The sequence below is a fragment of the Apis florea genome, unplaced genomic scaffold (genome assembly GCF_048593485.1).
Source record: "Apis florea isolate Af1SG1 unplaced genomic scaffold, ASM4859348v1 contig_2350_pilon, whole genome shotgun sequence".
Lineage (NCBI taxonomy): Eukaryota > Metazoa > Arthropoda > Insecta > Hymenoptera > Apidae > Apis > Apis florea.
The window spans coordinates 8,506,241-8,521,637 of NW_028256565.1; the positions used below are offsets into that span (position 1 = coordinate 8,506,241).

The 15,397-nt window shown below is 29.2% G+C and overlaps 1 protein-coding gene and 1 long non-coding RNA gene across 2 annotated transcripts in view; both read left to right on the forward strand.

Moving 5' to 3' along the window:
• The window catches only part of LOC100868058 (uncharacterized), a 92,202-nt gene that overhangs the window by 6,317 nt on the left and 70,488 nt on the right, over window positions 1-15,397 (forward strand). The window lies entirely within an intron of this gene.
• LOC147658187 (uncharacterized) lies at window positions 273-1,155 on the forward strand. Its single transcript, XR_015291069.1, has 2 exons — window positions 273-620; window positions 826-1,155. It is a non-coding gene; the product is annotated as an uncharacterized LOC147658187 (long non-coding RNA).

Genomic DNA, 15,397 nt, shown 5'->3' on the forward strand with positions numbered 1-15,397 from the left:
TAAATTTTAATATCAATAATCTCCTCCCTGAATTCATCTCGTCCTCTACATTTGCACAGAGTAGAAATGAAATTTGAATTTCTCAAACGCAGCGATTTCAAAGTAACAAAAGTTCGAAAGTCGACAATCATGAATCACCGTCATGGAATCGCTCAAAGGAAGCATTGTGAAAGGGACAGAAGGGTGAGAATTCGGCGGAAGTTGGTTGATGGAAAGCCGAGACACCCGGGTAACTCGAGTAAAACGACGGAAAGTTCAGGTCGGTTCGCTTTGCCCTTAACTTCGTACAATTTCCGATCGAAAAGTTAGGCTACATTACGGGGTGATTTCGAGGCGGACCAAAGCTTATTTGCCTATTTTCTTTCAATCCTATCGAAGAAATATTTACCGCTTGCTTCTTCTACAAGTGGATGACAACGAACGAAGAAAAGGCGGAAAGAAGGATCCTGTTCTCGCGCATGAAACGGATGTTGCCGTAAAAAGTTTATAAATTAGGTCACAGCTGTACGTGATACGCGAGCCAAGGTTGTGAGGTGTTCCCGGAAACAGCAAGTTTTAAACACCAATCTAATATTGCGCCCTGCATTCGAGGAGATCCAAATCGGAGGGAATTTTAAGAGGTTGGACTTTTAAGGATGGTTGGAACGAGTTCTACGTGTTCAAGGAGATAAATAATTTTTTAATCTAAGTTTCGACATTAAAGAAATCTTATTATTTTTGTGATAAGGAGCGAAAAAAGCGAGTTGATATGCGAGAGAATGAATTTTTATTTTTTTCCCGCAATAGCTAAAAACGATTGAGAATATTCTAAATTATTCCCTTCAGATGCATCATCCCGTATTTTTCTTCCAAGTGAAATTTGTTTCGAGTGAATTATACCAAAGTTGCGATATTATGTAATTGGTTAAATTATTTTTAAGATTTATTAGATTTACACAGAAGGTGGATGAACGTCATAAATCATCTGAGAAAGTTGGTTTAAAATAGAGATAAACGTGAAAACTGAATTAGTTGTTACAATTAGTAATTTGTAGAGAGAAAATGATGAATGAGATTGTTTATAGCGAAAATTTAACAAGATTAATCTAAATTATGGCTGGTAATAATTAAAAGCTTAAAATAATAAAATATAATCACAGATTTTTGGTTATTTCAGCGCCATGATAACGTATATTTATTGCTGTAGAATCTTTACGTAATACAGATTACACAAATTTGCATAATAGCTACATACAATAAAAGAAATATACACTTTGTATCATTCTGCATAGTAATCCATTGATTAATTTGCATTTGCAAATATTCTCTCCGACATAATATAAATTCATTCTAAATTATGACATTGATTCATGCATCAAAGGAACCACCAGTGAATTTATTAAAATTAATATTACAAAAATAATAATTATTATTTTATCTCGACCACCAGAGAAATTTTTCAACACGTCAATACACATATAACATCTCGTGCATCGTATTTTCTTTCAATAATGTCACAATATACTCTCCTCAGACTGGGCAACCCTAAACGAATTTCGTTCGACCGCCTTTGACGAGGAGTTGTCAGCTTATCAAACCCGATGTGTCGTATTTAACGATCGACAATCGATAGCTTTGGCTGCTAGTCTTCGCGGCAGAGTAAACAACCCTCGAATGTAAGAAGACTCGCGGATACACGAATGCTCGAGCGCCTCGAAAAAGGGGCGGCCAAAGAGAGGCTTTTGAACGGTTCAGATAAGCCAAGCTGGCAGCCATCGAGACAAGACACAGAGGGAAGACACTGATTTTATCGTTTAATCGACGATCACGAAACCCTTTACGTCGCTCCTTTAATTCTTCGTGGTTCCTTTCAACCTTCTCCTTCGTAATTATTCAAGACGGTTTAATCTAGTTTTAGTAGAGATTTACAACAACACAAGGAGCAAGCAATATTGTTCGGATGTACACTCTCGTTCAAAAGTTTTTGGACATTTATACTTAATCGTTCGAGTGTTCAAGGTTCATGAAAAACAATATTATATTGGTATATTGATCTTTTATTTTTTATTGGATTATATTAATCTAATTTCGAAAATTTTTTCAAATGTAAACGAACTAGAAAGTTATATGTGAATTCTTATAATATTTATACATGGAAATCATGTTACATCATATACGTGTTCTTGATGTGCAGTAAAGAAATTATTAAATTATTAATTAAAACATCTTTTATTTCATTTTGATTATTCAATATTTCCTTCAATTTTTAAACAAATATAAGTATAAATAACTATAAACTTTTGACTTTTGATTCAGAATGTTGGCGTGGAATTATTTTGAATTATAAATGATCGAAGGGTAGTTTGCCTCGATAAATGACTCGAGTGATTCATTCGAACAGTATTAGATGTATTTATCGAACAAAAAACTGTCTACAAAGTTTTTTTCCATTCCTAATGGTTTCCAAGTCAGAAGGAACGAAAGTTTTCGAGAGTACTTTCACAAACTCATAAGTTACCCTAAGGTCAAAGAAATCTACTCTATCTCTTAGCATCTCTTCCCCTTCCAAATATAAAGTTCCATCGTTACTAATTCTTAACCACGAAAAGAGGCAATTCCCTTGTCTAACTGTCTAAATATAATCTCCATATCCCAAATTTCTCTCAAAATTTATCCTTGCGACATTTTTTCATACGAATCCAATATGCAATTTAATCACATCCCACAAAATTTTTTCCAAAATTCTCGAGAATCCAAGGAAGAATATTCTATTAGGAATACTATTAGGAACTATTCTATTAATTCGAAATATCAAGAGTGAACTGCACGCAAGATGTGCACATATCTTGGAAGAAAATATCTTCGAAGCTGGCTGCAATATTGCTGGAAATCAAGGCCGGAATTACAGATGCAATTAAAACATCTACCCTCTACGTTGCATAAATTCAAGGGAGTTGGCCGTAATTTTCCTTTAATTTAATCGTTTAATCACCCGAATCGTTCCCACGCGATAATTTCGCGAAGAAATCAAAGGGTTCGCATTTTGTTCTAGCGAGACTTTTCTTTTCCAACGAGTTACGAGAGATCGAAAGAGAGAGAGGGTGGCATAATCGGCATGGCAGGGGCGCAGGTTTCTAATCCTCGTCGCGAGTCTTTCGCAGAAACACGATCCAACCTCCTATATACTCTCGCATTAATGAAGCTTATGAGAATGTAACCGCCTGGGGAGCATCGTATTCTCGATCGCAAGCTAAACGGAATTTAACCCCGGTCGTCTACCTACTACTGGGTTATCGAACCACGGGGTCAAGGAAATTTAACCACGATGGTAAGATAAAAATGCGAGGAAGAGGGGGGGGGGATGATGATAGGAAATTTTTGACTCTTCTCGTGTTTTGTTTTTTTTTTTTTTGATCTCGATACTTTTAGAGGTAGATCATTTTAATTTTGGAAAAATTAAAAATTTCTTAAAACTTAACTTACCAATGAGGTTTTTTTTTTTAAATAAATTTATCTGTAGCATTTATGCAAGTTGTAACACGGTTGATTAACGTTGATTTGATCTATGATTCTAATCTAGATTCGTCTAGCGTGGATGAGATTTATTATCTACGTTTAAAAGGATTGATTTTTATGGGCTGAAGATTAATAAAAGAAGAAACGCGATTTTATTTAATATTCAATAATATTTAGTTGAATGTGTGAATTTGTAATTTTTTTAAATGATATACGAGTCATTTAAAAATTTATTTTTTTTTTTTTGATCAATTAATATTTCCAATAAAATGCGAATATATTTAACGAAATAAACGAATTATATGTATAATAAAGTAATATTATTCGCTGGACAAGTAAATTACTTACATCTAATGAAATATTGATCGTGAAGAGTGCTAATGAGTTAACTCGTTTTTATCGATTATCGGGGATAATGGATCCTAATTTCATATGGATGCATTAAATTTCACGCGAGAATCCAATATTTTAAAGCCGAGCAAATTTGAAAACTTTCTTCAACTTCTTACTTCTAAAGCCGCGAACGAAAACGTGATATCTTTGATTTTGGAAAAATCAATGGAGAAATTGCTTTCTCAAAAATGGAATTCTATATTTCCCTTGATTGCACGTGAAACACGAAACATATCGAGAAAATACGAGACGATCGTACATCCGTCTCATAAATGATACCCGTCACAGAGTCTCTTATAAAGTATCAATTTCTGTGCATTATACGTATAGCGGGAGAGACGTGTAATTCATAACACCGGTACCTCCGTCTTTTCTTTATTCTGTCTAATTATAGTCAAGCCACGAGAAATATTAACGCGAAAGAGATATAATTTCCACGAGGAAAATAAGAGTCACTTTATAAAAGACTGAATGAGACAAAATTGAAACGAAACAATGGAAGAATAAACTGTAATATTATTTTGCACGTATTTATAAATATATATATATATATATAATCAATCGCGAAGAGATATACATATTTAACCGATAAATTATCAAAAACTTGAATAAATAGAACACACGAGTTATATTTAACATTCTTTTAACGAAATAAATGTGAATCTTTAATGTTCACAAACTTTTCTCACAATTAGAATAAGATAACGTATTTTTACAATCGACTGTACACTGCGTTATTGATTAGACGAAAAAGAATTTCCACGGTGAAATTACTTTCCCATTCCTTCCAGTCCTTATCGTTCGTTACGCGTGAAGGAATTCAAAAAAAGAGAGGAGAATCGTATTGCTGACTAAAGAGGGGGAGAGGAGGAGGATGTTTAATCCTCGGCGTCAACCCGTCTGGTTGTTGAACCCGGGTTAAATGAAAGATATTCGAATGAATGAAAAGCGGAGGCGTTATGCTAGCTCATAATCTCCTCCGTTTATTATCACGGTAATTACACGGTGGCCTTTGACTCGATCCACGACGGAGGTGAATTCTCTTGATCCGTTACGTATCGAGAATGAACCGGTGACTCATACGATCGACGCGCGATTAATTAATCCTGTGAACTCCATAGAAAGAGAGAGAGAGAGAGAAAGAGAGGGGGTGGAAAGCAAGGCTAATTAGGGCTGGCCGAGGTATTCGCCCTACGAACGAACGAACGAGTCACGCGCTTTTGAACGCCTCTCGAGAAGAAACGACACCGAGTCGGATGTACAAAGACGTGAAATTTTCATGTTCATTAATTTGTAGCCGTGGCACGCTTTGAACTTTGTTCGAGGGGCCGCCGTGGGGATGATATTTCGCCTTGAGAATCGCGCCATCCGTAACGAGCGAAGATTTTTTTTTTTTGTGCGAGGATAAAATGATTTCTCTCGTATATTTCTCATCTACGTGTTGTGATATATTTTTTTGAGTGGATGTGAGAAGATAAATTTGGTTATCGTTTTTTGATCTGAAATACGATGAATGATAAAAATTTTGGTCAAATTTATATCGAAATTATATCGTGATTAATTTTATCAATGTGCTACTTGATAATTATTATTTTGCTCGTAATTTTAATGAAGAAACATCGTATTTAAATATCATATCAGCATTCGGATAATCAGATATATCTTTTTACTTAAAATATTTTATCTCCTCTCGTTAAAAGATTTTAAAGCCGGAGTGAGTCATTATTATTTGCTATATTCATTATTGATTTAGATGTCGAGATTCCAAATTTATTATTAGAAAATTAATTAAATCAAAAATTAAAAAATGCGAACAGAAAATGCGATTAAAAATAGAAAATTTTCTTAATTATCTCGTATATTGAAATCTTTACAACTTGATTTTCGTGTTTCATCCTAATTTTACTTAACAATCACCTTATGATCAATCATCGATAATTATGCATCGAAAATTCCTTCCTCCTCTCGTTAAATTGAAAACTTTTGCATGGAACTTCTACGTAATATCATCTACGATCGCACGTTCATTAAAACTTTTTATCATTAATTCGATCATTATAGATATTTAATCAAATAAAAAAAATAATATAGAATTATTGATGAATAAACCTTAATTCTTGATATTTAAAATCTTCATGACGTGACACGTCTTTCACTAGGTAATCAGAATGAACGAAAGGAAAAAGAAGCCATTGAAGTCACGATAAGGGCGACAGTCGTGCTCTGTCCTTAAAATTAATATTGCTCTACTATAAACCTAGATTCTATTTCTGATGTACACTTAAGTGATATTTATGATTTAAATCATTGTTATGTAATTCCCAGTGGCCATTTTTGATTCTCAAAATGAATTTTATTATCTGCACCACGCTCGTAAAATGTTACTGTTCTTTTTCAAATATTGTTATTATATTATAATCTTAGTATTATTCGAGAAAAATATCGAAGAAAATATCGAAACATTATTCGTATATTAAATTTTATTGTTATTTATTTCATTATATGATGAAAAATTAATTTAAATGATTTTATAAAGGAAAAGTATTTTTTAAAAGTATGATTTTCCTTATTTAATTAGAGACAGATACATATTCATAAAGAGGGATAAATTTTATAATTAGTAATTTATTTTTACAACGCAAGAGTTCAACCCCTTGGACTTGAAGAAAATACGAGTTTTATCTTAAACGAAAGTGTAGAAAAAAAAAAGTTATCCCTGCTAAAAATAACGTTTGAAGAATCTTCACCCCTGAGTAAACGATAAAGTTTAAATAAACGCTATAACATTTTCGCTTGATATTATTCTGGTAAAAATATAGTCTTCGATGTGCAAATATTTACCGCGAAACGAAATTTGCTTTCGCCGTTCAATTAAAACATCGAAACTGTTCACATTTTCGTGCTCTAAATACTAGCTAGATATAAAATAAACTCAGCCTATGCAAATTATGCGTGTACATAAAGCATCAAAGAGTCGGAGGCGTCTAAGAGAAACTTTATCGATAAATAATTATCATAGAAAGCATCCGAGTTATCGAAATAAACACCGACCTACCTTAATTTTTATACATTATTCTAAGATCGATCCACAAATAAATTGAAATATATCAATTAGAAAATAAAATTTATGTAGTGTAAATTGTAATAAAATATTATACGTATGTGATATTTATCAAAAAATTATTAAAATAATCATAGCATTAAATGTAACTTATGAAATTATTTTAAAAAAGAAAATTTCGATGAAATTTCTTAAAAGAGAAATTTTATGCTGTATTTCATTCTTGGATTACTTCATGTTTCATCTCAGATCCAGATAGAAATATTTCAAGAAGTCTGATACGACACTTCTGAAAAGTGTCATAAGCAGGCTAGATGGTATATTTCACATGTTTTAGATAGATTTTTGTGGCTAGTCAAGGATAGACATTTCGTTCAGGACACAAGGATGAAAACGGACGATTTTTTTTATTTTATCATCTGGATAATTGTTCCAATATTTATCAATCTCCGTTAATTTAATTTCACAAATAATGAACAGATGTGAAATAATTATTGAAACATATAAATGATGCAAAATTCTCGATTGTTCAAACAAATAAAAAAAGACTTCAAATTAAAATGCAAAAGACGTCATAAAAAATTATTCTCGAGAATCGTATTAAATTTCTTTTTATACCGTGATACTTTCAAATCATATTTCTCGCTTCTTAAAAATCCATTATCGTAATTTATCTTCTCATTTTCGAGGATATCCATTTCCCTGAACATAGATCCGTTTCCCTGAACACAGAGATGCAAGAAGCGAGCATCGAGTGCAATGACTAAATCCATAGCGAATTATTCGAAAAGCCAACAGACAGTCAAATTAGAAAATAGAGCGAAGGAGAATTGAATTACTTGCGTAAGCTTTCTCCACATCGAATTGATTACAAACCAATATCGCTATTATAGTCACGATTACTCGATAATTCGAAATAATTCATGCAAATCCTTTATCTTATTTGAAATATTGAAGCTGAGAATAATATACTTCCTCGCTACACTATTGATCCTATTTTCATGATTTATTCTCATAATGTATATTTTTCTTTTCCTTTTTTTTTTTTTTTGGTTTATCAAGCATTTGATTCTCAATTAGATGATTTCAATCAAAGATTTAGATTAAAATCATTTTCTTTTTTTGATATCGTCAGTTATGTTTCCAAGAATAAAACTTTAAAAGATTATCTGCTATAATCACATCGATCCACTTTAAATTCCTTTCTCTTAAACAAACCATCGTATACGTAACAACTTAAAAAAATTCCAAACATTACACAATGAATCCATCAATAATCCACTAAAGCAAGAATAAGAAGATCAAAGTCAAATCCACTTGGAAAATTCATCCCTCTTTACCAGCATCGATAAATCTTCGAGCAAAATACATAAGATCATAAAAGAAAAATATACATATATCCTAAGAAATATAAAACGAATCCATCAACGATCCATATTGTACGATCTCTTCTTTCGAAATGATCTCGAATCGCGTAATTCGCGCCATAATTTCGAGAAATGCACAATGTAATATCCGCGATGTTGCAGCACGTGAATTGGCCGAAATTCGTGTCACGATACTTGAGCAAAAATGATCACGTTTCTCGTTGTTTACCCGAACGGAATTAGTGTTTGTGTAGCGAGTGAGCATAACAGCTCATCTGGAGTACATTCAGGCCGGGCCGTAAATGAAACCAGACGTGCCCGAGAATGTTCGATGCTAATTATAAATTCGGCCGACCATTCGAATCGCGAAAAGTCACGTAACCGTCGATGAATCGACGGGAGGATCGTCGCCGTTTAACGCAATTGGGGTAATTAAAATACTCGTCGATCCACGCGAGGACGATCTATTCGCGATCTAGCGCACGATTGTGAATAATTGATCACAGCCGAACTCCCTCTGACGCGATATTTACGCTGAAAATGCCAGCTAAAATCCCATTTGCGATGAATCACTGAACTTCTTGCCGGCGTTAATGGACCGTAACGATCTTCGTTTCTCTCGCATAGATTTTTCTCCCTTTCATCCTTTTCTTTCATTTTTTTTTTTTCTTTGATGTTGAATAGCGAAAGAGGAAGGTAAAGTTTATCGTAATGAGAAATGTATTATAATATTCTCGTCGAAGATTTTTATTTGGATTTTTATTCGATGAATTTATGAGATAAATTAATTGCAAAGAATGTTTTTTTTTATTATATATATATATTTATTTAATAATATGAGTTTTTGATTTTAAAATATCTTCCACATAATTATTTTCAAAATGTAATTATTATTGGTTAATTTTAAATGAATCAGTGAAATCAATAATAATGAATAATATGATTCGAAACATAATTATTATCGAAACATAATTATTATTAATTAAAGATTAATAGATAAGTAATCGTGCAATTAATTTAATAATTCTCAAACTTCGATTTATGAAAAATTAAACGAAGAATAAAATAATTTTTAAAAATTATTTTATAAGTTGTATAAATTATTGAACGAAATAATCGGAGATATAAAGGAATGTAAAGATTCTTTACAGTTTCACGAGAGAAAAGCTCTCTTTAGTTGACACAATCATACTTTTAATTAAAATCACTCATTATTCCACCTTTTCTATTTTTCTTCAATTCAAGCAGCTATAAGAAATCCCCGTTGAGTTAAAGAAGGGGACATGTGATTTAATTATATCATCCGTAATAAACAATCTCTGTCACTAATCTAGATCTCACCGATATAGAACTAATACTAATATCATTCTCTATTGCGTGTAGCATATCGTTCTAATGTTTCTTATCTAACAATAGAATTTAATAATCTTTTAAAAGGAATTTTTAAATCCTAATTTTAATCTTATTTTAAAAAATAAAAATATTTTTATTATAAAATTATCAAAATTTGAACAGAAAATCATATTGACAATAATTCTTTCATATTTTTAAAAATAAATGCAATCTAATCCAATTTTTTGTTCATTGTGTATAATATTTTTTTTAAATTTAAACCTCTATTAAAATATTAATTCCAAAATTAAAATTAAATAAACTAAAAGATTTAGTTTCGATTTATTATAATATAAAAATAAACTGAATACGAGATTTGATCTATTTTAAATTTAATTTTATCAAATTAAAAAAAAAATTCAAGCATTTATCAATTTCTTAGAACTGTTACGAAATTAGATTGAAAAATCACAAATTTTGTGCAGAAGACGCGTAATATATAAATTGCAAGTAATCAACAAACCAATTACACATTGAAATTATGAAAGAGATTTACTACGATCGAAGAAACAATAAACAAGTTTCTCTGCATTAATTCAGCTGTTCTGTTTTTCTCTCTCTAATTAACGGATTCACCACTATGGAACTTATTATTTCTTTATTTACAATGCATACAATTCTTGGAAACAAGGTTTGTAATAGAATCTTATCATTCGAAATATCAAAAAAACGAGGTGATGAAGAAGGAAATCGATCGTTGTTACCACGTCACAAGAGATTCGTTAAAAAAAAAGTCATAATATTCGATTCTGAAGCGAAAAAGCGGAAGAAAGAATGTCGATTATGTAACGATAAAACAAGTCGCAAGAATAGCGATGGATTTTTCTTTCTAGCTTCCCTTTCTTTCATTCTTTCTTTAAGCCGCATCTGCCAGTAAAGAAAACAAGCGATATTCGAGGAAAAAGGTGACTCGAGAAAAAGGAAACGGGGTCTGGATAAGTGGTGGTGAAGGACGATATGAAAAAAGGACAGTCTTTTAATTTGATTTCTCGCAAAAAAAATTCGATTACTTGACAACTACTTTACTCTGTCATAACGTATAATCACAAATTATGCGCGTGATCGAAGAAAAATAACGATTGAGAGAAGTAAATAATAGTCGAGAGATTCGAGTCGAAATTAGAATAGAAGCGAATAAATTTAATGATTCGCAAGTAAGTATACATATATTTTCTTTCTTATTGAATATTTTTAGAAAAAAAATTATTTTCAAATAGAAATCAGAAGAATAAATTCTTTTTTTATGATTTAAATTCTTTGAAAATGAATATATAGGTTAGAGAAAAATAATTATCTCATATTTTCTTATTTGTTTAAAATATATATAATAAACGAAATAAATAATATTTGAAAAAATACTTTGAAATAAAAGAAAAAAATAATTGTTATAAATGTTATTTTCAAATTATAATTTAATTTATTTGAATAAGCAAATGATTGTAAAAGTTAACCTAAATATATTCACGTACATTTTTGCACCGTGAATTATAAGATACATTTTTTTTTTGTTGCAATTATATATCATTTTTCATGGATGTTAACTGTATTTTCAACAAGTTTAAAACACATATGTGAAATATTTGTTGAAATGAAATATCATTACGCGAAACATACTCGTTGAAGCTATTAAATAAACATTGTAGTATGCAAACTGTTGCTAATTAAACGATGTTTGGCATGGTTTTTCACAAGTATTTATACGTTAAAAATAAGAGGAATAAGGATATGATCATATTATTTAAACTTTTTGTAAAATTGAAATATCACTTACCTTGATTCGACTTCATGTAATTAGATTAAACTTGTAAAATCATATAACGTTTAAATATAATTTTATTATATTTTCAATATATTATTATATTATCATATTTTTAGTTGTATGTTCAGTTATATAACATATATAATTTACAGAACGAACGAATTTTAATTGTATCATTTAGATGGCTATTAATGAATCTTTTTAAATTCAGAAATCTATTATTATTCCTTCGTTTTTTATTCAATTTTTTACAAAATTAATTTCTAATATTATACACTTCATGATTCTGATCCTGGCACTTTCAAAACACAATTTTCACAATATAAAGATGAAAAATTAACACTTAGAATAGCACAGATAATACATTACTGTCATATTGTTACATAACGATTTTATTTATGATGTGAAAATTTCAACCAATAGGCGTTCTTATTTTAGAATTAACCAATTAGATTCGTATTTTTTCCTGAAACTAGATCTTTCAGTTTTTATAATAAATTAGTAAATAAAAATTAATTTATATATCAATTACATTTTTTACACAATTAATAATATTTTGATCGCACAATATTTTTTATTTATATATATCATTTTTCTAAATTAATAATGAAATCACGAATAGAATGTTAAATGTATTGGATTGGTTATTGAAAGTTCTAGAAATTGACGTAGAAATCTGATTGGTAGATTTAAAACTCAAGAATACGTAGCGTTTCAAGTCTCAATCTTAGTCCATTTCGCGGTGGAAAATTATTTTGTAAGATTTCCCAAAAGATGATAAAAATGATGATATAACATTAAAGACATATTTTATGAGTATATATTTATATGTTTAGTGTTATATTTGATAAATATAGTGATATATAATATGATAATATAATATATATTTTGATTGCACAATATTTTTTATTTATCTACATTATTTTTCTAAATTAATAATGGAATCACGAATAGAATGTTAAATGTATTGGTTATTGAAAGCTCTAAAAATTAATGCAGAAATCTGATTGGTAGATTTAAAACTCAACGATATGTAGCGTTTCAAATTCAGTCTTAGTCCATTTCATGGCGGAAAATTATTTTGTAAGATTTCGCAAAACATGACATGATAAAACATAACATAAAAGTGACATGATAAAAGTAACATTAAAGACATTTTATAAATATATATTTATATGTTTAGAGTTATATTTGATAAATATAGTGATAATATAATATGATAATATAATATAATATATATTTTGATCGCACAATATTTTTATTTATCTACATTATTTTTCTAAATTAATAATGGAATCACGAATAGAATGTTAAATGTATTGGATTGGTTATTGAAAGTTCTAGAAATTGACGCAGAAATCTGATTGGTAGATTTAAAACTCAACGATATGTAGTGTTTCAAGTTTCAGTCTTAGTCTATTTTGCGGTGGAAAATTATTTTGTGAGATTTCGCAAAAGATGATAAAAGTGACGATATAACATTAAAGACATACTTTATAAATATATATTTATAAATATAGTGTTATATTTGATATGTATAGTGATAATATAATATGATAATATAATATATATTTTGATCATACGATATTTTTTATTTATCTACATTATTTGCGAATAGAATGTTAAATGTATTGGATTGGTTATTGAAAGTTCTAGAAATTGACGCAGAAATCTGATTGGTAGATTTAAAACTCAACGATATGTAGTGTTTCAAGTTTCAGTCTTAGTCTATTTTGCGGTGGAAAATTATTTTGTGAGATTTCGCAAAAGATGATAAAAGTGACGATATAACATTAAAGACATACTTTATAAATATATATTTATAAATATAGTGTTATATTTGATATGTATAGTGATAATATAATATGATAATATAATATATATTTTGATCATACGATATTTTTTATTTATCTACATTATTTGCGAATAGAATGTTAAATGTATTGGATTGGTTATTGAAAGTTCTAGAAATTGACGCAGAAATCTGATTGGTAGATTTAAAACTCAACGATATGTAGTGTTTCAAGTTTCAGTCTTAGTCTATTTTGCGGTGGAAAATTATTTTGTGAGATTTCGCATAAGATGATAAAAGTGACGATATAACATTAAAAACATATTTTATAAGTATATATTTATAAATATAGTGTTATATTTAATAAGTATAGTGATAATATAATATGATAAGTGTGAATAAGTAACGTGATAAATCAGGGTGATTCAGCAGATTTGAAGGTTAAGGATGGTGGCAAAAAATATGAATTCGAGATAGGAAAAATATTCGTAAAGGTACGTACTAAATATATTAAATAGAATATTTTATTTTTCTATCGAAATACTTGACTCGTTGATAAAAAAAACTTTCTTTGTGCTGAAAATATAATTGGTAATTTAAAAATATGTTTTTTTTACTTCAAAGAAGTTAAATTTATTCATTAATGCTACTTTTATTTTGATGATTCGTCAAAAAAAGAAAATATAATATTTCTCTTGTTGTATATATAAATGAAAAAGCTTTTTTTTTTTATTATTCATTATTGAATCGTGCGATTTACGCAGCATAAAAATAATAATCGGCTTGTCACGAATAAATTGCTTAATTCAATCTTCGATCTCAATATTCATTGTCAGACGAAAGTGAAACATCGGTTTACATCGAACAAAAATATCGCAAAAATAGAACATGTATTATAAACGATGATGGATAACATATGGCTATCATAAGCAATTCTCACAGAAAGTCTATGATATTAAAAAAAAAAAATATTAATTCAGTTTGCATTTCAAATTTGAAATATGATTTTCAAAAAGAATTCATTTTTGAAACATTTGAAAAATTTGGAGATTAAATTTTAGTTTTAATATAATTTTGGCAGAATTAGTAAAATTTTATTTTTGGTACATTCAGTTCTTTTCATGTTTTCATAATTTTTATTTATTATATAATATCTAATTAAAATTCTACTTTTCATATGCAATATCGATCACAAAAAGATTAAATTAATCGAGACAAAATCAGTTATATATCAAGGTTAGGTAGTCTTTGAGATTTGAACAGATAAGATGAGATATGAAACAGAAAATTCTAAAACATAAATTATAAGATAATATTATTCTTTGAATCAAATGATATCTATTTCATCTTATCAATTCGAAATTAACTATGTCGAATCTATAAATATATATATTCAGCATTTCAATCAATCCATATATATCATATATCCGAATCCAAAATTCTCAAAATAGATACTAACATGTTTCAATAGATCTATATTATAATTTACTAAATTCTTTAAAATCCAGAATGATCAATATCATGTTCTAACATGCCTTTGACAGTCTATATTCTAAGAATTCAAAGTATTCTGCCTTTAAAATTAAACTATTCTCAAACATCAAAAATCTATGATATATATTTCAAAATATACTTCGATAATATAATCTAATTCAAATCTAATCTAAACTTAACCTAAAAATTTATGACAGATCTATCAGACTTCCAAAATTCAATGATAGCTTATATTGAATTTCAACGTTTAGATATGTATGTATGAGAATTTATCGATTTATAAAAACTTCTATGATATTTCATCAATTCAGGATTATCGATATCAAGCCTCTCGTGGACATAATTGTTTATGTCGACCTTCAATAAGATAGTGGTTATTCGGAACGTATTCTATGAATTTAGATTAACTTGTGTCAGCTATACCTGTGATAGTTTAAATCAAATCTTTGCAATCATCTACTCTTCAATATCGATCTAATCATGTCTCTAACAAGTAGCAGGATTCTGTGTAACACGATTTCCAATTTTATCTATCCGTGTACGAATCTACGATTTGAAGGTTGTCGATATCGCATTCTCGATTCGCATTCGTAACACGAGTTCGTTTTTTCTCGCATGCGAAGTTTTAAATGACTTTTTTATAA